This window comes from Ailuropoda melanoleuca, chromosome 8, assembly GCF_002007445.2.
Source record: "Ailuropoda melanoleuca isolate Jingjing chromosome 8, ASM200744v2, whole genome shotgun sequence".
NCBI lineage: Eukaryota > Metazoa > Chordata > Mammalia > Carnivora > Ursidae > Ailuropoda > Ailuropoda melanoleuca.
Genome location: NC_048225.1, coordinates 23,536,523 through 23,561,057, shown reverse-complemented (window position 1 = coordinate 23,561,057; position 24,535 = coordinate 23,536,523). Strand labels below are relative to the sequence as shown.

Here is a 24,535-nt window from a genome sequence, read left to right as displayed (position 1 = left end):
ACGGGAGACTAACTCCATCAAAAGTTCAATTAATCTGAATTTTGCTCCTGTAGTTCCAGTTACCCTAGCTTCAAACACAGACTCAGCCTGGACGCTCAAAATGCAGCGGACAATGGTTCCTACAAATAGGCTAACCATTTAGCTTTGAAGAGATGTCACAAATTTATTAGCTTTCTTAACTAAAAGATGGATCCCCCTGATTTTGTTTACTTACTTGAAAGGTGATGAGATGGCAAAACCCCTAAAGATTCTTCCCAGCTCACAAGCTCATGCTGCTGGGCTTGTTGTCACGATGGTGCTGTTCTGGGAAGCGTATCTTGTCTGAGCAGATGCTAGTGATTCGGTCCGGGCAGGGAGATGTCCAGGCACAGAGAAGTGCACAGTTGGAGCAAAGGTAGCCAATCCGAGCACCTAGAGAAAGTAGAGCTCAGACTGCCCCCCAGAAGCTCTGACAGCCTCCCATGAAGGAGAGGGAGTTTAGGACCATTCTATCCAGTACAAATCAGGAAATACAGTAATGGTCTCAATGTCAATCCGTTGAAAGCGGTTTGCCCTCTACACGGGGACTAGAAAAACTGCTTGGGGAAATTCAAAAGGTTGGCCCTGTTGTCGTCTTGGGAAGGAGGGCCTGACCCCAAGACTGGGCTCAATCTGTAATCAGTGGACTATTTCTAAAGGGAAAATTAACTCAGGCGACATTGCTTGGTGTGAGTCACCAAGACGAAGCTGCGGCTGGCCTTCTACAAACCCAGCAGGACCCCCTTTGTCAGCAAGCTTGTCCTAATTGCATTATTGAGCGCTGCGTCAGGCTCTCCTGTCCTGAGCAGCAGACCAGCACTCCAGCCACGAGGAAGGAGCAGCCCCTGCATTCTCAAGATTCATGGAGCATGGTGGCCGGGAAATGCAAGCCTGCACTGCCATCGGTAACAATGGCTCGTATTCATCAAGCGCAAACTTAATGAATTAAATACTTAGCACTCAGTGCCTCTTTAATTCTCCCAATAATCCCTGAGGTGTATGTATCCTTATCCTCATTTTCCATAGGAGGAACTAAAGGTCAGAAGGCTTCAAATGCCCAAGGTAACATAATTAGAAGCAGGGCTAGGATTCAAGTTGGGAGAGTTTAATCTCAAGTCTATTACACCGTGCTAGGACACCGTGCTCCGCTGTAATCTGGATTGGGCCAATAAAATCAACACTTGAAAAGAGAATTTTGCTTTATTTCTTAATGCATATGGAAGCACAACTTGGCACGAAAAGCAGAAAAACACAAACAGGTAACAAGAATAAAACAAACAAACAATGCCATGCCACCAGAAATGACGTAGGTGATTAGTGCTTTCAGATTTCAAACAGACGGTATCATGCTGCACGTACTATATTTTGACCTGTCAAGCCATGACCTGTTAGACCATGACATCCATATTCACGTGCAATGTGATGGAGGATTCAGCTTGCTTCTGAAGTGAACAGGGTAGATCCCCTGAGCAGCGAGCAACATGGAAACACAAGTCTCAGAACAATGCATGTACCATAATCCCTTGAGAAAGGTGCAGGAACAAGTGGCGGGGGAGCTGCATATCAAATGGTAAACAATAGTTACCTTTTTGGGGTGAGATGGGGTGGAAGGGAGCAGGGGTGGTGGTTTTTAGTTGTTATCCATAGTCTTCTGTATTGTTTGAATACACTACATCCCCATATTAATTTTATAATTAAAAATTGCGATTTAAAACTAACCATGTTGAAGTCGATTGACGGAAAAAGCAAAAGTATTTCGAGGGAGCAGGGAACAGGGGGCACAGTGACAAAAGAACAGAAAAAGGAATAGAGTCAAAAAGGAGGCGATTGGAGACGGGTTTCCGTGGGCTACAATATACCCCCCCCCCGCCCCAGCAACAGCTCTGCTCTGTCGGAACTTTTTGAATTTGTGGAATTCAAAGGATGATCCGAGAATCCAAGAGAACCAGGATGGAGAAGCATCTTTCACAAGCCTGATCTAAGCTCCTTTGCAGGGTGCCCATCTGGGGCCCTCTCCCTGGCCCCTTTCACGTTGGAGAGAGGAGGGAAACAGCAAGAAGCTGGTTCGAGCAGCCATGGGGTCCTGGGAGGACGATGCCAAGAACTCCCGCTTCTCCATCGGCTCGCTGGCACAGAGAGCGACCCGCACCTGGGCGCCAGATGTGTGCACACACGTACGTGTGCCACTGCCGATCCATCTGTGGCTCAAGACGCAGGCTTGGCTTTTGAGCACGGAAAGGAGATAGATTCATTACAAAGTACAGGATAAGAAGTTCCAGAGCTGGAGTGTGAACAGACAAAGGTTCTCTGTTCCTTGCTCTCCTTTCATCTTATCTTTTGGGGCCTCTCGGATATTTGGTGACAACTGCACTTGTAACAGTATCTGGATTTTACCTCCACTCTGTTTCGATAATTTGTTTAGATGCTGCTTTCCTGCATATACGGAGTCTTCTGAAACATCACAGGTTTTTTCAGTGAGATGGAAGGAGAAAAGAGATAGTATGTACAAGGCAAGAAATGATGGTTTTGCTTTGTTTCTCATTAAATTGCATGCCACTGTTGAGTTCAAACTCGTTTTGTGTGCAGAGAGGGGTTTAAAATATGGATTGCTGGGGCACCTGGGGGGTGCAGTTGGTTAAGCGTTTGACTCGTAGGGTCGGCTCAGGTCCTGATCTCAGGATGGCAAGATCTAGCCCCATGTGGGGCTCTGCACTCAGCGGGAAGTCTGCTTCTCGCCCTCTCTCTCTTTCTCTCTCTCTCTCTCCTGCTGCCCCTCACCACCCATGGAAGTGTCGAGCACCCTTGCAAGGCTAAGATTCTGGGAATTCATCTTCTCCATTTTTCCTCTTAGGAAATACTAACTTGCAATGCCATTTGTTATGCTGAGAAAAGGCAAAAGATTTCTTCACAGTAAGAGCAGCAAATCGCTTGGTGGTAATTATTCTAGAAAGTCATTTAGGCTCTATTCCAAATGTGTCTTAACTATATTGTAACTACCATCCTTCAGGCTGGGCTATGGAGATATTCAGAGAAGCACACAATTCTTTCAACTGAGCTCTTTCACATGGGAGCCCAAAGATATATACGCCCTCCAGGTTACTGGGGTTTTACATTTTTTTTTTCTTGAGCATCTTAAAATATATTATCATCTTCCCTGAAGTCCTTCTCCATTGAATTTGATATCAAAGAGCATGGAAAAGAAAACCAGCTTTGCCTTTTGCAGTTAACCATACTTGATCATCCTGTGACACAGTAATCTCAACAACCTCATTAAATTGGGCTGGTAATTTTTTTTTTTTTAAAGGAGGTTCTTTTTTTTTTTTTTAAGATTTTATTTATTTATTTGACAGAGGGAGAGAGACAGCCAGCGAGAGAGGGAACACAAGCAGGGGGAGTGGGAGGGGGAGAAGCAGGCTCCCAGTAGGGAGCCCGATGCGGGGCTCCATCCCAGGACCCTGGGATCACACTCTGAGCCAAAGGCAGACGCTTAAGGACTGAGCCACCCAGGCGCCCCTGGGCTGGTATATGAATCCCTCTCTGACAGGTGACCTGACTGAGGGGCTCTGTGTAGGGGAGGGAGGGCCCTCGCTGCTGTGAGAGCGTACCCTCTTCCTTTGGAGGGTCATTGTCCTTTGCCGTGTACCATCCATGTGGATCGGAAACCATTCCTTGTGTGAATGGCCTACTTCATCCCGGTCTTCTACATGTTTTTCTTCAGGACAGGGTTTTTGTTGTTGTTGTTGTTGTTTTTAAACTTTAGTACAGGGGTGCCTGGATGGCTCAGTTGGTGAAGCGTCTGCCTTCGACTCGGGTCATGATCTCAGGGTCACGGGATCGAGCCTCAAGCCTGGCTCCCTGCTCATCGGGGTGTCTGCTTCTCCCTCTGCCTCTGCTGCTCCCCCTGCTTGTGCTCTTTCTCTCTCTCTCTCAAGTAAATAAAATCTTAAAAAAAAAAAAACTGTACTACAATATACATAACATAAAATTTACCATTTTAACCATTTTTTTAAAGAGATTTTATTTTTGGGGCACCTGGGTGGCACAGCGGTTAAGCATCTGCCTTCGGCTCAGGGCGTGATCCCGGCGTTATGGGATCGAGCCCCACATCAGGCTCCTCCGCTATGAGCCTGCTTCTTCCTCTCCCACTCCCCCTGCTTGTGTTCCCTCTCTCGCTGGCTGTCTCTATCTCTGTCAAATAAATAAATAAAATCTTTAAACAAAAAAAAAAGAGATTTTATTTTTAAGTAATCTCTACACCCAATGTGGAGCTTCAGCTCACAACCCCGAGATCAAGAGTCACAAGCTTTACCGACTGAGCCAGCCAGGGGCTCCCACCCTTTCAAACATCTGAAGTGTTCGGTTCAGTGGCATTAAGTAATCACCACTGCCATGCATATCCAGAACTTTTCATCATCTTAAGCTGAAACACTGTCCCCATTGAACACACTCTCCATTTCCCACACCCCTCCAACCCCGCTCACCTCATTCTACTTTCTGTCTCTACGAATTTGATTATTTTAGGAACCTCAGAGAAGTAGAATCATACACAATTTGTCTTTTTGGGTCTGGCTTCTTTTGTCTAACATACTATCCTTAAGGTTTATCCATGTTGTAGTATGTGTCAGAATCACATTTTTCTTTTCATTTTCTTTTATTTATTTATTTTTATTTATTTTTTTTATTTTAATGTTTTTTTATTATATTATGGTAGTCACCATACAGTACATCCCTGGTTTCTGATGTAAAGGTCGATGATTCATTAGTTGCAGAATCGCATTTTTCTAAGGCTGAATAATAGTCCATTGTTCGTATCTACCACATTGTGTTGATACATTCGTGTCTCGATGGACATGCGTGTGGTTTCCACATTTTGGCTATTGTCAATAATGCTACAGTGAACGCTGGTATATAGATATCTGCTGGAGTCCTGCTTTCCTTTCTTTGGGCTATACACCTAGAAGTGAATTCTGTATCCTATGATGAGCCTATGTTTAATTTTAGGAGGACCACCATATTGTTTTCCATAGTGGCTACACCAGTTTTTATGCTCTCACCAGGATTTGTGGAAGGGTTCCGATGTCTCCACATCCTGACCAAGGCTTGTTCTTCTCTAGAACTGTTTTGGTTTGGTTTTTTTGGAGAACAGCCATCCTAATAGGCGTTTAATGGTATCTCATTGTGATTTTGATTCGCATTTCCTTGATGAGGAGTGAGGTTGACCATCTCTTCATGTGCCTATTGGTCATTTGTATATCTTTGCTGAAATGTCTATTCAAGTCCTTTACCCATTCTGTAACGGGGTTATTTGTAATGAGGTTACTTTGTAATGGAGTTACTTGTTTTGTTTGGAGTTCTTAGGTATTCTGAATATTAATTCCTTATCAGGGATTTGCAAATGTTTTCTTCCATTCTGTGGGTTGCCTTTTCACTTTCTTAATAGTGTCCTTTGATGCACAAAAGGTTTTAATTTTGGTGAATTCCAAACTTACCTATTTTTGCTTTTGTTGCCTGGGCTTTTGGTGTTCTATCCAATAAATCATTGCCAAATCCAATGTCATGAAGTTTCCCCCTATGTTTTTTTTTTTTTTTAAAAAATTTTATAGTTTCAGCTCTTATGTTTAGGTCTTTGATCCATTTTCAGCTAACCTTTGTATATGGTGTGAGATAAGGATTCAACTTCACTCATTTATTGCATGTGGATACTGATCTAATGCTGCATGAAATACTATTTTAAATAACATTTCCTGCTTTCTTGGGCATTCTCCAGGCAACTTACAACCTTGGTGACTTATTTGGCACCATTCAGATTTCTAGCTTATGCTCTTTCTCACCATGACAGGTAGTGGTAGACGATGGAGCTAAGGTCCTAAAGGGTTGCTGTCTGTATGAACTCTTATGTAGACAACGTCCAACTCCAGAACCTCTTAATAATCACACAGTATATCCTTGGAGGACAAGAATCCAAGTCTTCTCTGCATTTTTTCAAATCTCTTTCAAGCATAGTGAATACAATTATAATTAGTTGCAATTGGTTTAATTGACCTGACCATGAGCTTTTTCAATAGCATGCATCGCACTGAATTGCAAACGTTGATTTATGTCTATCATCCCATGACAGTGTAAATTTGTAATTTTCACTGTCTAACACAGTGCCTGGCACTGACATTTATTAATCAAAACCGCACCAATGGCTCAATCTCTTCTTTTCTTCAAAGCCATATTAAAGTGCATAGGCAAAAGATGAGCAGTAAAATCTCATTTTAATTACAGCACCATCTTAACTTCATTGCTAGCTTTATACAGTGAAGGATAATGATGATGTGGCTTTGAGTGACATTTATTAGATTTTCATAGACTTTCCAAGTTGAGCATTTGTGGCTTCATTAGAAGGGGAAAGGAGCCAACCATGACAAATCCTAACTCCCACATATTCCTCAAAAAAAAAAAAAAAAAAAAATTTTTTAGGATAAAAGTCTTAAATTCAGCAGCCAAATAATGACTTTTCAAAAAAAATTCTCTAACAAAATGATGGTATTCATAGAAGTGATATTACAGGAATGTAACATTCTTACCGTGGTTCTGAATATGTGAATTAAAAAAAATGCTGTATATTTTCACCTAAAACAAATGCCTGATTTTCACATGGCTCACATTTTCTCTAAATGGGAAATATATGAACATTTCTGTCTTTTAATTGCTGCGCCAGAATCAGGGCCACTAAACTAATCTATTTTAGACGTCACCTAAGACCAGATTTATTTGAATAGGGTATTTTTAACTTTAATTTTAAGAATTTCCAAAGCTCTATTTGGTCAGCTCCGTTCCATATAATTATTTTCTTCTCCTTCGGAAATCTCACATATCACATCAGGTTAACAGAGATAAATAAAAAGCCTGAGCAAGTGACTGGTTAGTAGATATTCTGCTTCCTGACAGCATTTTGGGACCTGATTCTAGAACAAGCTTTGCCTCTCCAGATCTCTCGCTTAGGTGAAATGGGACTCCATTGAATCCATGAATATTCACATATTCAGTAGAAAGTAAATCTAATGCCTGAAAAGAGGATGAGACATCTTATCCCACTGAGCTGGTTCCCTTTGGTTCATCTCCCTCCCCATTACTATCCATGGCTGAGTTATATTTAATTGAAGGATAATTTGAAGGATAGAAAATAAGGTGTGATTTGGGGTTACCCCAGCCAATAATAACATTTGCTTTTCCACCTAGACCAAAGAGCCTGTCCTAGTGGCTGTCTCCGCGGTGTCAGGGGCTACAGGGCACACTGCCTTTTTTCCCCCCCAGCTTTCCTGGCCCTGACCACACCCCCCAATTTAAGGAGGCAGCTCTATTAGAAACATTATGGTCTTTGCATCCTCTCTAGCCATCGAGCGGAGGATTCCCGCAGGTAGTTGGAAAGAGACCACAGACATTGAGGGAAGCTCACTCAGGACCTTTTCTTCACCCAGGCTCTCCGGCAAAGTAGTAAGTGAAGTGTGAGTTTCTGCTTAAAACTTTGCTATTTTCCTTCCCCCCCTCCGCTTTTTTTTGTTGTTGTTGTTGTTTCATTCTGGGGAATTAAACAATAAATTGATGGGGACTTTCAGGATACAGGCGGGTTTTCTCTTTCTCTTTTCTCATTTTTCTATATTTCCCATTCAATTACTTAATAACAATTTTCAAAAATACTTCTTAACATTCTTAAAATAGTCTGAAATCAAGAGTGTTTCACTCTTTTCCCTGCTTTATAAAAGCAAAATCACACACGTTTTCGAGACTCGCAGATTACTTGTCAGAAACTCTGAATTTTCCTCGCATATTGGAGCAGATCCAAAGAAATAAAGCTGTAGTTAAACATAGAAATTCCTTTTTTTCTCTTTCACTCCTAGCAAGCCTATTGCTTTCCTTTTTTTTTTCTTTTCTTTTTTTTTTTCCTAGCAGCTTAATGAATTTTTATAGAGAGGAAATTGCTACAGGTTTGAATCTTGCAAGCCAAACTAGCCAGATTGCATTGGGGTTTTTTGGTATTTTTTTGGGTGCTTTTCCCGGTTTTGTGACTCCGAGTTCTCCAATATTCTACCTGTTTTGGGGGCTGTAGCTGAGACAGGGAGAGTTTCAAAGTCAAGGGGGGTATTTCTTCTCCTCCGCACAGAGCCGGACTTCAGCGGCGCTGGTACAGAAGGGGGGGGGTGGGGTGGGGTGTGGATGGCCATTCCCCTCCATTCGGTGATTTTATCCTGCAATGCCACTTCGTGGCTTCTCATCTGCTGTTAACAAGCCCCTGTTATCCCAGCTTTTCAAGTCATGTTATTCGTGGACGAACTGTTTGACAAGATTCTGGGTTATTGAGATCAAGGCATTCATTTGGGGGCGCCTGGGTGGCGCAGTCGTTAAGCGTCTGCCTTCGGCTCAGGGCGTGATNTAGCTTTTCCTGACTGCCTTTTGGGTGAGTTTTTTTTTTTTTTTAAACCATTTCCCCACTTCTTTCATACCATTGCTGGGCAACTGAAAAGACAGATATCGGCTAAACAACAGGAAAAACAGATTCTAAAATACTTCTGGCAGTTCATTTGATTTGTANGGCATTCATTTGTAGCTTTTCCTGACTGCCTTTTGGGTGAGTTTTTTTTTTTTTTAAACCATTTCCCCACTTCTTTCATACCATTGCTGGGCAACTGAAAAGACAGATATCGGCTAAACAACAGGAAAAACAGATTCTAAAATACTTCTGGCAGTTCATTTGATTTGTAAAATGACTGACCTTTTGACTCTTCATCGGTTGTGGCTCTGGATTGCGCTGTCTCCTTTTTATCTGAAGAGAAAACCCTTCGCTTCTGCAGGCAGGGGCGATGCGTGGAGGGGTTGCGGGGTGGCCACTGTTGCTGTTGAGATCCTTATTTACCTGTTGTTCCTGAATGGAGGGAAGGGACAGCTAATGAGTTAATGTCTGCAAAGTGCTTTGAAGATGAAAAGCCCTTTTCATGTGTTCAGTATTGTAGTTATTAATATTAATATTTGAAGAAGCATGCTGCTTCTAATTGTGAATCAACAACTTCTATCCTTGCCAACTCAGTAGTGAAAAAACAAACAGTCAAAGCAGCCTCACAGCCTCTTCCGTCCTCGTTCCGCTGCTGTGGAGGAGGGAGGCAGGAGTCTGATTACAGACAGGGCATCTTCGCCTTCCAGGCTCCTTACACCGACGTGCTGATGAGTAGAGGTGCCAAGAGGTCCAAGGGTAGAGCCTGGAAGAAGTTGGGTAAAAGGTGTCACCCTTCAACACCTGGTCATCAATGACCCTGGAGCACTGCTTGAGAAAGCATGGGCCTGGGCCAATTGCCTGCCTCAGATTATAATCAAGTTCAAAGGCAAGCAGGGTCAGAACTGGAACCAGGGCTGGATTTGGCCGTGGAGAAAGTGGATGTGCATTTGGGTCCCATTAGGCTTGGCTTGGTACTGAGAACAGGTATTTAACCGGACTGTTCCTAAAATATGAATGATGATTTGTGCCCTACTTACTCCAGAAAGATAAGAGAATAGGAGTAAACCGCATAAAGAGTAAAAGTGCCAATCCTGTTGAGGGATGGTCCGAAGTCATATGGTAACAAATCGGGGTTGTGGGTGCAGGTCCCTAGACAGACAAATGGTAGGAAAACAACTGATTAGCCCTGACGTTCCTCTCTTTGATTACACCCAGAGCCTCAGTGTACAACCCAGTTTCTCACCAATAATTCCCATTCTGCCGGACCTCCTGATTTTATTTATTGATGAACAGATCTGTTTTCCTCAGTAACTCTCCTTTTCTAATTACCCATTGAAAATTCCCATTTCTGCATCAAGCAGCAGAAGAAAGGTTTACATCCCAGAAGCTGGCACCCCCCCATCCCCTGCTTTCTTTTTTTCTATATGGAAATTAAGAAGTATTTAATATTTGAGCAAACTAAATGTGGTATGCAGCAATTCAGTGGCATTGGAGGCAAATTTTGTGAGTATTCAATCCTAGGGAAACTCAAATATGAAAACAAATCATTTTATGTTTCTTCATCTCCCTTGTCCCTGCTCTACTGAAAGTGTAGCTTTCGGGAACTCCACCTTTTAATCTTGGTGATTCTCTGGGTATCACACCTGGTTGCCTCCACTTTACCCACGGGAGGATAATAATTCCTGATATTTATCGAGCACTTAGAATGCTCCGGGGTCCTTACCGAGGGCTTTGCACAGAATACTTCATTTAACCCACATTGAAGTATTTGAGGTGGACACTCTTGTTATTCCCATTTAACAGATGAAGACACTGAGGCTTGGTAATATGACCAGTTTAGAGGTGGGACCTGATTAGAACCAAGGGGCTGTGAGTCCAGATCTTGGGGCTGGCATTGGATCTCAAAGGAACCTTCGTAGCTTTCAGATACTTACATGAGTTTAGGCTGGATTCTTCTGCATTGACTCATGATTTGCTCTTATTTGGGAGAATAGTGTGGAATAGGCCTCTTTTCCAAAGGGGGATCTGCGGATCAACTATTCATTGTCAGAAAGACACTGACTGTGTAGAAAAGTTACAAGGTCTAATTGACCAGATCAGCATCTCTCTCCTCCAGTGTCTCTTGTGGCAAATATCGATTGAATTTCTGTGCTGTCCCCAGCCTTGTGTTGGGTGATATGACAGATTCAGAAGGAATAATAATGGAAGTTCCATTTCTAAGATGAGCATAGTTTTATTTTAGAACGCAAGATCTTACCGAAAAGAGGTTGAAAATAAAAAACAACCTAAGTGCTCAGCTATGTGACACCGTCTACGCATTAAACGTTTTGGGACTTTAGATAGCAAGAAAACATGTCTAGAGCAGGGAGTGAAATCTATTTCTGATCAATTTTGTTTCTCACAGAAGAGGATAGATTTGCTATTCCAGTTGACCAAGGGCTGCTGCTGTCTCAAGAACTTAGAGGAGAAGGCTGGGATAGTACTTACTAGAAAGAGAGTCAAGAAGCAACCTCTTAGGGAAGATGTCAAGAAAATATTCTCAATGGGGGAAATAAAATCTAGAAATTTTCAAGCAATATGGAAAAATAGAAACCCCCAGAATTTTAGCCTTTTTTTTTTTAAAGATTTTATTTATTTACTTGACAGAGATAGAGACAGCCAGCGAGAGAGGGAACACAAGCAAGGGGAGTGGGAGAGGAAGAAGCAGGCTCATAGCACAGGAGCCTGATGTGGGGGCTCGATCCCATAACGCCGGGATCACGCCCTGAGCCGAAGGCAGATGCCCAACCGCTGTGCCACCCAGGCGCCCCAGAATTTTAGCCTTTATAGCATTTAAATTTTTTTGAACTTAAGTCATACCCGATGCATCAGAAGTTGCAAAACCACAAATCAGAGAGTTTCCAAAGGTTTTAGGTTGTTTGAAATTGTGAAAAATAGAATGCAGATTATTTTCCTTGATCATCTTTTGGTGCCCCCAGTGATCTTTAATCCAAAAGGCTTCCTGTCAATGGGGAGAGAACAGCAATGCCAGTTTCTTGGCTTTATAGGCTAAGGAAGTAACACCACAGGCTCTCAGGAAAGGCACGGATCCTTGTCCGATGGAGCCATCGTCGGGCACGTGGCTTGAGAGACTCGGACAGGTCCTGAGCGGCACGTCCCCCTGGCCAGGCTTGTAGTGTAGCTAAGATGATAAACTTCCACTCAGCCTGTGCCTCAGGTGTCTTCTTGCCTGGTCCTCAGTGGGCTCTGCCTCCTGGACGCCTGCCTTGTCGAAGTCGCTCCTGACCTTAACCAGGTCTGCCCAGCCGCTTCCTTGCTCCCCCAGGTGAGGTCTTCTGAGCTACAGCATCAGCATCACGTGGGATCTTGTTGGAAATGCAGATTGTCCGGCTGTACCTGGGACCTGCTGACTTGGGCTTTGCATTGTAACAATTCCCAGGTGATTCCTATGCAAATCAGTTGGGGAAGCTCGGCTGGAAGGACAAAAAGCCAAACCACACGAAAAATGAAAAACACGAACAAACAAAAACTCCTGCGGTATTTTCTGTAGCAGCTTACTACTTCCTCATGTTTGTATGAGCCGCTAGAATGTTACTCCACAGAAGATAGACATTTATATCAAAAAGGTGTTGGTTTCACTCGAGAGGCTACAATATTGCTCCCTTTGTGCCATGCGGGTCTTTCAATGAGTTTGCTCCTCCCTGGAAGAAAAATGCTTACTTCTTGGTTTTATGCATAACAATGGTACAAATAGATTACCATTCAACAGAAATTGTGGCTCTTTTCTCCAGCGAAATTCTTAACTAATGCCTACTCCACCTCTGCTTATATGGAAGGGAATCCTTTTCCGATTATTTAAATGCAAGTCCTTTAGAAAAAGAGACAAGGGATTTAGGCCCTCTGGGTTCTCCTCTAAAACCTGACTGAAGAGCCTCTACTGCTTGGGGCATTGGAAAGTAATAATTAATAATAAAAAAAAAACTATGAATGCGTGAGTGCTTACTAATACCAGGCGCTGTGACAAAATAGAAATAAATAAGAACCACTATTTGTGGACCGTTTTATCATGTGTAAAGCACTCTGCTAAGCACGTTTATTTTATCCAACCCTCCTCAGGGATCCTTGAAAGGATGGGTATTATTACCTTCAATTTATAGTTGAGGAAACGAAGATTTTGCGAGGTTAAGGAACTCGCTGGTGGCCATATGTTCCGTAAGGAGCTGCGGGTTCACCCACAGTCTGTAACTCTTTATTGTTGATCAACGCTTACCCTCTTTGAGCCCTGCATATTCAAACAAAAAAATGGTGGGTGTGATGGATCTTTTCCAATGCCAAAATTGACTGAATTTGCAAAATCCCTCTTTCAATCAGAAGGGCAGCAAGCTGTTTAATATTATATTCAGAAATTTGAACCTTACAATTTGGGCAGTAAAACAAATGATAACAACACCATGAAAATCACAATCGGACATAGTCCAAGATGTCGCTTGCTGAGTTTGAGAGATCTAAGGCAGCTGGTGTCCTTTGGTTCAGTTTGAAAAGGGCATTATTCAAATCTATCCTGTTCCCCTTTCATGTTCTCTTAGCATCTACCTCTGTTCATGATGTCTTTGAGTTTTGTTGAGGGCTTCTTAGGAGCCAAAACCATGTCTAAATTCTAGATTATATCCAACGTGCTCCACACGCTGTGAGTGGAAAAGTAATTATTTAAAATTCTAGGCTCTTTAGGGATTTCTTTGGCAGCATCCACCGGGTTAGAGGTGACATTTTTAGTCTTGCAGATCTTCTTTGGATTTGACTTGGCCAAGAATCTCATATACCATGACCTCCGCTCTATCCGTCATTGTGAAGTAGAAAGTAGTTCATGTCATTTCTCTAGCTCACTCTTTTTTTTGCTTCTAGTTTCTTAGTAAAAAACAATTTTAATATATCTATTCAGTTATTCACAGATAACTACGATGTGCATGGTGGCCAACTGTGATCATTGGCCGAATTTCATGGTTAAATATAGGATTTGAGGAATGACATTGGGAGACGAGGCTGTGGGCACTTTTACTGTAAAACAGGGTACTGAATGTTACCTTCGGTCTTCCCGAGGACGCTCCCACATGAAGCCCGATTGACTAGAAAAAGGAGAGTGGTAGTTTCTGCTAAGTTTCAGAGACCAGGATTGACATCATGGTCATAAAATGCCTCTCATTTAAGAGCAGGCAGGTTTTAATCTATTCTCTTGATGTTTACGAGAAAAAACTCCATTCTGCCCACTGTTCACAATACCATTCCAGCAGTGTGACTGGGAAGGATTTGTTTCCATGAGGAGGAAACATAAAATAGTCTACAAGGCACTCCTTATTTCCTAATTGCTATGGTACAGCAGACTAAAACCATCTTATAGTCTCTCTCTTTTTCAGGACATATTAACGACTGACTCCTTGAGGAAGGGCAAAACAATATACTCTTGTAATAGTATGATAACATGAGTGTATTTTTAGTCTTCCAAGAAAGATTGGTTGAGCTATGTCAATTCATACAGAACTCGAAAGTATTATGCTGAGTTAGGAGCTGGGGGTGGTTTAGAGAAATAGGAGATGGCTGTGAGTCATGTTCAGGCCTCTATCAAGTAAGGCTTGGAGTACTAATTATCAGTGAAGCGGGGGAGAAGTAAGACTGTGATGTGAGCTGTATGCTGAGGGGCTGCTTTGTGAATTTAGGGAAGGTGGCGCGTTTAGTGTGAGACACAGAAGGCAATAGCACGTAAATCAGAAAACTGCCTTTATGGGTCAGGGCTGGCCGCTTAAAATAAGAAGGAATGTTTACTGCTGTAATGTTAAAATACCCAGTCAAGAAAACGAAGTTCTTAGAGATTTAGGAGCAAGGAAGAGAAACCATCTCCAATTCTTCGAACCATTTCTCTTTTCTCCTTATTGCAACCGCAACGTTTCCTTGGGAAACTATCTAAATACGCTTAAATTTGAGTTCTTGGGGGAATTGAACTTGCTAGCTTTTGTTACACTGCCAGATCAAAGGAGAGATCTACTAAAATGACTGGAAAAATACCAATGAACTACTCATGAGAGTTAAGAGAGAAAATGATACAGTAGATAAGCTCGCCAATCTGGCACATTCCGTGGTTTAGAGAAAAATATGATTTTGGGGCGCCTGGGTGGCTCAGTTGGTTAAGCGTCTGCCTTTGGCTCAGGTCGTGATCCTGGGGTCCCTGGATGGAGCCCTGTGTCTGGCTTCCTGCTCAGTGGGGAGTCTGCTTCTGCCTGCCCCCATCACCCCTCACTCCTGTTCTCTTGCTCACTGTCTTTCGAATAAATAAATAAAATCTTAAAAAAAAGAAAAATATGATTCTGCTTGTAGTTAACATTAAAGAAGTCTAACCTTAGTCTTGCATATGGACGGACATCATCACAGGTAACGGATCTTGTTTTTTTTTTTTTTTGAGATATCTTCACTTTCTTGGATATACTCAGACCGTGAGACATACTGTTGCACGTTCTAACTCTATTTCATGGACAGGTTCTTTCATTCGGTCAACGAACGTGTTGCTTATATACTATGTAGCATATAAAAAGGCAGCCCGTACTCTCAAGCAACTCAGGATTCAGGAGCAGAAACAGACATCTATACAGGAAGTACTCTGAACCAAATACCAAATACCAAACTAGGCATATTGTTACAGTGAGTCCCATAGAGGAGGGTCGAGGCTGTCCATCTAACTGCCTAAGAGGTTCAGGGAAAGCTTCCCAAAAGAGGTAATGCTCACTCTGAGTCTTTAAAAACAGATTTTCATGGCATTCATAAAGAGGCTCCAACTATTCATGGGAGAGTCAAGGTGTGGCCTTGATGACATGGATGGCAATGTCTTTGGTTTGGCAAAGGTTCTGTCATTTTTCTTTGAATGGGTAGTCCTTTTGGAAGTCAAATTCTTTTTCTGCTGCATTCTAGGCCAAAAGTGTTCTTTTTAATACAAATTAATGAGAATCCTAAATTCTTGATATTAGGAGAAATCCTAGTTGCAAATCTATTTAACTTTTGCATAGCAAATTATCTACATTATCTATATGTCATAGCTTTATTCCAAAGTTGAATCTTCCATGTGCCATCTTTATACCTAGCATAGATTGTGGCCATGATTTCTGACCTATGAAGTTAGCAGGAAGACTGGAGGGTAAGGTCAAAGTTAGAACACAATGCTGTTGTTGGTGGCTGCATAATTTTTTTGGCTTCTCTATTATGGAAGGCAGTTTGTACACATTCTTTGTCCCAACAATACCACTTGCAGGTATTGAATGACAAGAGTAAATATTTTAGGGACTTTTAGCATGACAAGGAATTGGGGACAAATTAATTATACAGTAATAAGAGGCTCATTAAGAAAAGCATAATGCATACATAGATTATAATATTCGACAGCCATAAACTTTGGAATGTAGAGTTTTACTTCTTGACGTAGAAAAAGGTTCATAGCATGATGTCAAATGTCAATGGAAAAAGCAGATAACACAATAGCATGCAGAAAACTCTGTCATGAAGGTAAAATTATGATCATATGTATATATTATATCTACATTTGGAAAGACACATTAAAAAAGACCCAGAGGAACACTGAACAGAGTATTAGTACAATTACCTCTAGATGGTGGGATTTTGGGTGATCTTGGCATTCATTTTAGACATTTCTGTGTTTTTATTGTAATTTCTTCAATAGATACATATTATTTTGCCAAAAACAATCATTTTCAAAAGAAAAAAAAACGCATTTAAGTGTAGTTTGCTATTTCCCTAAAGGCATAGTGTTTCCTTGAAGAGCACATAGCCCAAAATGAAAAACACTGATATCACAGTGCTGGTGTAGAAAGGCAGCCAAGCAGGGGCAGAGTTGATGTGAACTGGATTCAGCCTTCACGAAGGCCTCGTCTCTTTGGGATTTCCTACTCCTGCTGCCTTGGCCTCATAGACCCCAGCTACTCCCCACCCTCTCTGCACTCTGGGCATCCCTCACCCTGCCCTGGACGGTTCTGGGTGAAAGGCAGCGTCAGCCTGCAGGTCAGGCCCAGTCACTAGGCTTGTGGAGGGTGGAAAGATCCAGACGCGGTCCGTGGGTAGCACGCTCTACGAAGACTAGAGCTCTCCCCACAGTCCTACAGAAAACTGTTCAAAGTCCATTACTGGACAGATACACCACATAAACCAAATGGTTGTCTTTTTTGTCCTCTGCACGGATTGAGCATTTTTATCAGAAAATTGAGCAGAGCGAGGAGAGAGAGAAGCCCAGGAGAAGGTGGCTGAAGACCTGGAGTCCGATCTCAGCCTGGCTGGTTTGCAGCATTGCCTGTGTGTTTCTCCTCATCTGAAAAAAGAAAGGGGCTTAAGTGAGTTAAAGGGCATGTACATGTTTTCTAACTTAACTCCTAGAGCCAGCAAGTATCTGTGTGCCCATCTCCTACCAGCACTGGTGTGGGACCCGGGGTACAGATGAAGATGCAGACGAACTCCTTAAGTTCTAACGGGGTAAGAGCTGGTGAGACGATCAACAAGCAGCGAAGTGTCATATGGGCTGGTGGAAAACGCTTCTGTGATAAGGCGACATTAACAGTGACCGCTTAGAAATGGATCATGCAACAAACCTATTCTTTCTTTTTTTTTTAAGATTTTATTTATTTATTTGACAGATTGAGAGAGAGAGGGAGAACACAAGCAGGGGGAACAATGAAGGGAGAGGGAGAAGCAGACTCCGCTGAACAGGGAGCCTAATCCCAGGACCCTGGGATCATGAGCTGAGCCGAAGTCAGATGCTTAACCGACAGAGCCACCCAGGCACCTCTTTCTTTCTTTCTTTCTTTCTTTCTTTCTTTCTTTCTTTCTTTCTTTCTTTCTTTCTTCCTTCCTTCCTTCCTTCCTTCCTTCCTTCCTTCCTTTTTTTATTTGTTTATTTGAGAGATAGAGTGTGTGTGCAAGGGGCAGGGGGAGAGGGGCAGAGAGACGGGGAGAGGGGAAGCAGCCTCTGCTGAGTCGGGAGCCCTGACTCCCGGGGCCCAATCGCAAAACCCCAAGATCACGAGGAGGACCTGAGCCGAATTCAAGATTCCAACACTCGACCGATTGAGCCACCCAGACACCCCCACACCCATTATTTCAAGTGGATCTTTATTCGGATCTGCAATCTATTCAGATTCTCTGATTTGAGAATCAAATAACATCTGATGCGCTTTACATTTTCTGTCCTGTGAGACCAAGTCATTCTTTCATTCACTAATTAAAAAAAAAAAAATTCTCTTATGCCCCCTAGTCTGTCTTAAAGTCTGGAGATACGAAGATGAAAAAGGCATAGTGCCTGCCTTCAAACAGCTCAGAGTTGAGCGGGAGAGGCAAATAGAAACAGATGTTTACAGACCTGTGCACTCCGCACAGTGACAGAAACACACGGGGAGCACTGCACAAGGGCAGCTAGCCTGGGCTGGGGTGCAGGGTAGGGCAGCAGGGCTTCCTGGCTGTGAGAGCTCCTGAGGAGAGCCTCAAGGCCAGAGGAGAAGTGGGTAGATGACTGAGAAGCAGGAGGACAAGGGGGCATTTCTATCAGAGGGCATCACATGAGAAGGGCAGGGACGGGAGGACTGACCCCAGGAGCTTAGGGAACAGAAGTTCCAAGATACAGGAGCAGAGGCTCAGTGGTCTGTGGGGAGCATGAGGCCCAAGAGATGGGAGCACTGCCCCTGGAGGCCAGGCCAGGATCCTGAGGATAAAGCCACCTCGGACACATTCATCTGCTACTCGGCCATTGCTGGTCCCCTTCGAGAGAAATGAGCTCCATTCTTCACAACTCTGTTATCAGGTGTTCATGTCGTTTCTACGTTCTGACAGGCCTATGGACGCTTCTAGGCTAGGGAGTAAATCTTACATCACACAGTTGTTTTGTATTTAGGTAATAAACGTTTATAATGCCAAGACCAAAAAAAAAAAGTTGGTCCAGCTGATGTTTAATGTTATGTGGGAGGGAATTCTCTTTGGCCAACATGTCAGAAGAAAAAAAAAAAGTATCACCCAGACACTCCTTTTGCTTTTCCTGAAAGGGTTTATGTCCCAAGCAGCTGTTCTGTGTCACAATCTACAAGTGGAAAAAGGGTGAGTTCTTTTTTTCTTTCTCCAAAAAATAATACAGCAGTCATCCATTTCTGTCCCAGAGTTATTTCCTGAGATGAGAGCCCTTGAGTGCCCTGGCAACTCCCTCTTTCCAGCTTCCTCCCTGGGCGAAGGGCTTTTCCCCAAGGGAAGTGTCATTCATCTAACCTAGCCGCAGGAACACAGCCCCGCACTGAATACGCCATATGTGGGGCCATAGGTTTCCTCCCTCACTCTGTCAGTTGGAAAGAGAAAACATATTTCCACTGAACCTTTCCCTAAGCTATGTTGCTCCGAAGAGTGTTGTCTGGCTGGCCGACTGAAACTCTTAATGCCCTTGAGCTGGGCTTCAGGACAAGGCTGCCACTTGCAAAAGTCCTTTTTCTTACAAATATATAAACAAAACAGGAATTCAGAACAGGAAGGGTCTTTGCTGCTTGTGGGAGTATAGGGATGATTCATATGGCCACGTGATCACACCTCACACTGCGATCTTCCACGATTTCCCATTCCCCCTCACCCAGTCACTTCCGACTGCTTTTTTTTTTTTCTCTATGTTGTTGGTAAACTACTCATCACGTTATATTATAGTCATATGTAAGTCTGTCTTCTCCACTGCCTGGAGATAGAGACTGTCTTTCTCAGCGTTATTCTGAGTCAGAGAGAATGTAAGGTCCACGAGGTTGGGGATCTTTGGGACCAAGTGGGTCCCAAATGCTGGGAACAGTGCTTAGCACATACCAAGCACATAGGAGCTATTTACTGAATGCATAAGCAAGTTTCTAACAAAGGATGCCTTCACTGTGCTTGTTGCATGAAGGGTTGAGGTCTGTGATGACTCAGGGGGTCCGTGGGACTTTTTCAGAGGACATCGGAGGGCCGAATGGCCAGCACAAACAGTGCTCCCGTACCTGACATTTCCCAAAGGTATAGGTTGCCCTGCAGGGCCCTGAAGGGAAGACCAAATGTACCCTAGGGAATCTGATCATGGTTAATCCATTCTCAGGATGACACACTCCATGTTGTTAACTTGTTAGTCTCGTCCATGAATAGATCAAAAACTTTCAAGTGGGGATGTATAGCTTGATGGCGATTCATTAGGACTTTCACGTCCTATTTCAAGATTAAAGGTAAGGACTGTTTCGGTAGGAAGGGAACATTGAATTCATTGAGACTATCTTCACGATGTATGGTCAGGACCAGTCCTCATTGACCTATGTTGTACGTACCTTATTCTTATTTCATGCTCAGTGCCCAGGGAAGTCTGATACGTGATCGCTGCTCATTATTTTGAGAAATAGGTGATATTAACGGGTACAGATTTTAACAATGTCCTTGGACCAGCCTACTTTGATCTTTGTCTCCTGTTCAGCTTCAGCACCGGCAGTTCTTAAGGGGCCATTTTGCTGCAACGGAGATCAATTCCCCCTAAAAAACAAGAAAACAAGCACCTTGATTAACAAAGCCTAGTTACCCTTAGTTATATTATTTTTAAAAATTAATATTATTTTGTCTACATCTATTTTTGGAGAAAATGCATCGTAAGAAAAGTAAAATTTTAGTTAAAAACACGAAGCACAGTTCTGGGCTAAGGTATGTCTTTAGACGGGTTTTAGCTTACTGATCTCAACCATGCAATATTAGGCACTCTGTAATTGTAGTCCTTCGTCGGTATAATTTTATATTGCTGAGCTGGTTTAACTATATCATTTAAATACATTTCATAGGAAGGAAGATATGCTCATTGGCTGTCAACTGAATGAAGACAGTGAACCAAAAACCACAAATTGAACATAGAACATATAATACTCTTTTTTTTTTCTCAAAATGTGCCTGTGGCTTTACATATTCACAAGAATAAAGGAAAAGACAAATATGATCTGGAAACAGTCAAGTTAAAACTAAAAGGTCACTTTTTTTTTAAAGGTTTTATTTATTTATTTGGGAGAGAGAGCGCTCCAGCGAGGATGTGTCCTGCACGAAGATGTGTCATGCACGAGGATGTGTCATGCACGCGTGGGGGGAGGGGCAGAGGGGGAGGAAGAAGCCCACTCTCCGCTGAGCAGGGAGCCTGAGGTGGGGCTCGATCCAGGACCCCAGGATCATGACCGAAGCTGAAGGCAGATGCTTAACCAACTGAGCCACCCAGGCACCCTTAAAATGTAACTTCTTAACCATAGGAATTCAGCCTTCGAAAGCTGTGCCTAGGAACTAAATTTTCTAAATCACTCAAGAAAGACTTTTTTTTCCAGTATATAATATTGAGTTTATTCAAGTGTGTGAACTAATGCACTTTAAGAAGCATTTAGAATGACAGAAATATTTGATACATAAATGATTTTCCTGATGACAGACAGCCAGCTGGAAAATCCCTTCAGCCAGAACATTCCTCAAGCATTCTCGACATCAGATTTTTGGTGTAGATAACGGCTCTGGACAAGAATTGTTTCACAGTGTTTCTCCTTTTGTTCCAGATGAATAATGTTCAATCCCTTTTTCAGGGCTTCTCTCTGTTTATCTGTGTCTTGGGGTCCTGGTTGATGTGTCTTCTCAGTCGGGCTTTTCCATCCTTCTTCCCCTCAGACCTTTCTTTATTTACTCTTTTACCAAATTGATGCCACGCCTGTGTGCTGAGTGCACCTGCTGTGTGCCAGGCCTGGTTGAGGTGGAGGGAGGGTGATGGATGGATGGGGCTGTTACTAAAGATGACACGTAAGACCTGGTCCTTGTCCAGAGACCCTACAAAAGGGTCTTTTTGTAGATGCTTTTCCTGCTTCTTGACTGTAGCTCACAGACGCTGTGCGCTATCCCTGCTACTTTGCGGTCAAGAGACTTCTGTCTGGGGTCTTCCCTTTCTCTGTGTGCCAGGGATCCATCGCTTGATCTTTCTGAATTTTCATTTCCTTCTCTGTAGCATGAAGAGGTGAACTCTAGGGGTGCCTGGGTGGCTCAGCGGGTTAAGTGTCTGATTTTTGAGTTTGGCTCTGGTCATGATCTCAGGATCCTGAGATCCGGTCCCGTGTCAGTCTCCCCGTGGAGCCTGCTTAAGACTCTCTCTCTCTCTCCCCCTCCTGCCCCTCCTTCCCTCTTAAAAAAAGAAATATTAAAAAAAAAAAAAAAAAAAGAAGAGGTAAACTCTCTAGTTCCAGGTCTAAGATTCGAACCCGCCGTGTTTCTAGTGCCTACATTGGTGCACGCAGCGGCTCAGCGAAGGCTTTCTCCCACGCAGGTGCTGACAGCGAGGATGAGCTACTTTGTGGATCCCGCCTCCAGCGGCCCCGCCCCTTATTCAGCAGCGCGTCCTGCAATGGCGGTAAGTGGGGGTCCCTTCCTGCTCTCCGCTTGCCCACCCTGCCTCTCCTGGCTTCCTCTTGCTTCCCACATCCTGAGCTCGCCGGGACAGAGAAGCCCGGCCCCGACTCCAGAGTTGGAATCAGCCTTGGACCTTTTGGAGGAACTAAACTGTGAGATGATCTTTTTATCAGCACGTGAAGTAAAAATTCAGGACTGATGGATTTGCTCAAAAAGGTTTTTTAGTATGTTTGAGTTTCGGAGAAAAGGACTCGAACGTGATTAATGGTTAAAGGCAGGTGGTTTTTCACTGCTCAGTTCACTTGGTGAAGATTTTTCACGTATTGATACACCGTAGGCTTATCTTAACATAGTTAAACTTATTTTGGGTCTCATACACGAAAGCTAAATTACACAGGCCTTCTGATCACAGAATTTAAAACTGGGAAATATAACAGTAAGTTTACAGGAAAATGTTATAAATCCCAGAATAAGAGAGGTAAAAGGAACTTCAAAAATAGGAATAGATAAAGTTTCTTGCGGTTAGGGAAAAAGACCCTCACCCAAGCTATGTGTTGATCCGTGGAAATGTTTAGGTGAATTGATTGTGTGAGCCATCCCATGATGCTATCATTGATCAATCCCGATGTTGCATGAACCTTTAATATTAGCCGATGTATTAACTATTCATTCTAAATTCTGTGTGTTTTCATATGAAGATAGACAACATAAACTTTGAACTTTTTTTAACTTACTCTGGAAATGGACAGAGAAGTTTAACGTTAAATCTTCCCAGTACATTTATGGGTCTAAATAGATACCAAGGGACCAGAGCTCTTTTCTGACTCCGGTTTTGGACTGTCTAGCCTGAGGTTCTGCAGAATTTTTAATGCTGGTATCCTTAAGTTAACTATGCCCGTTCACTGTAATTGTATTTTGAAAGATCTGATGTATTTGCAAATTATTTTCTGTAGCATTGAAAAAAATAATTGCTCAGAAGCTATTCTATGTTCAAGGAGTGATTATCACTGCTCTTTTTACTGGCTATTCTAAAACACCTGTTTTTTTCTGTTTTAATTGGCTTCTGTTTTCATATAAACCCCATTCACTTTTCTAAAAAAATTAGAATCAGGAAAAAGTTTAGAGTACAACACCAGAAATATGTTTAGAAACACACACACACACTCACACTCACACACACACACACACACACCCCCACAACAAGGAGAGACCAGCAGTCACTCAGTTTTGCTTAGTAGAAATCTCCCAGAGCCTTGAACTTGCAGGTCGCCAAAGTGGCTGGAAAAGTTGCCGGGGAAAGGCTCCTCTTGCTTCTCATACAGAGGTTATCATCTGAGGTCAGCACAAATTACACTAAATTTTTCTTAAAGATGATATTGTAGAGATTTGTTAAAACAAATAAAGGGTATTGGGATTTCAGGGCAAACTATGTCACTGGCTTAGAAGAATAGATTTAAAAGTCGGCCTATGTTAATTCTCTTTATCAGTACGGTACTCAAAGTAAATAAGACTAATAACTTCTCCAAAAAAGCAATGCCAGGCAAATTTGTATGTATTGTATTTTAGACACTGAAATACATGGTATTACAAGTATTCAAACTACAGGTATAATATTAAATTATCCTTGGCAGGGTATCTGGAAATTGTATGAAATTAGAAAACCAAAACCCAGCTCCGGGTACATATTTTCAACGAACGACCCCACCCCCAACTGAATACACTGGCTAGTTTTAATGCATTTTAAATGGTTTCCACTGCTTGCGAAACAAAGAACTCATTTACCCCCCAGCCCCAACAGCCATATCTGAAAAGCATTATCAACGTGTGGGATCCTTTTCGCTGTGAATTTCAGAGCTGCTTGGGTAAAAGCAGAAGGTTGCGTAAGAACGGCTAACTACTGCTCCAGCACTTTCTAACTTCTCTCTGGGCCTCAGTTTCTCCATCACTGGGACTAATTAGGCAACTTTTCAGAACCATAATGCAAGCAGGCAAGTCCTGTAACTTCTTCACCTATGCGCTCTCACTAATACGGATGAATGCATGAATAAACAAACAAATAAATGTATCAGCTCGGGTTCCATCAACCAGCCGCTGCAGAGAAACTCCAACCTTAGCTTGCACCCTAAGAGACAGTCAAAGAATCTGTAAATGGTCTGCAGACTCTAACCTTGGGACACTGGCATTAGCGAAACTAACAGATCTCACACCCTCGATCCCAATCTAAGATTTCGGGCAGGAGCGAGCACAGCTCCATTAACTTTCCCAGACAAGAAAGTCAAAGCCGCAGACACCGGTGTCTTCTCAGTTCTGTTGGAGCCACTCTATCTAGAGTTCAGCCAATGGGACTTAATCCAATAATCCCCGTCCTCCTCCCTGGTGCTCGGCTCCAATTTGGTTAGGCTGGGCCAGGAAGAAAAGAAACTCTGTCTTGGGTATGGGAAGTCGCGGGTGGAAGAAAAACTGTAAAGCAGTGGGTTTTTAATAGGGCTGACTGTGCCCCCAGGGGCTAGCTGGTGATATTTTTAATTGTTAAAAGTTGGCAGCGGTATCCCCTGGCGTTTAGAGGGTAGAGGCCAGGGATGTAGTTAGCCATCCCACAAT

At 42.9% G+C, this 24,535-nt stretch overlaps 1 long non-coding RNA gene across 1 annotated transcript in view; it reads left to right on the top strand.

Annotated features, from left to right (window-relative positions):
• The first annotated feature begins 7,394 nt into the window (after positions 1-7,394).
• LOC117803340 overlaps positions 7,395-24,535 on the top strand; it is a 49,647-nt gene continuing 32,506 nt past the window's right edge. The window contains exons 1-2 of the long non-coding RNA XR_004627080.1: positions 7,395-7,500; positions 21,852-21,935. This is a non-coding gene — a long non-coding RNA (uncharacterized LOC117803340). The remainder of the gene's footprint in view (positions 7,501-21,851; positions 21,936-24,535) is intronic.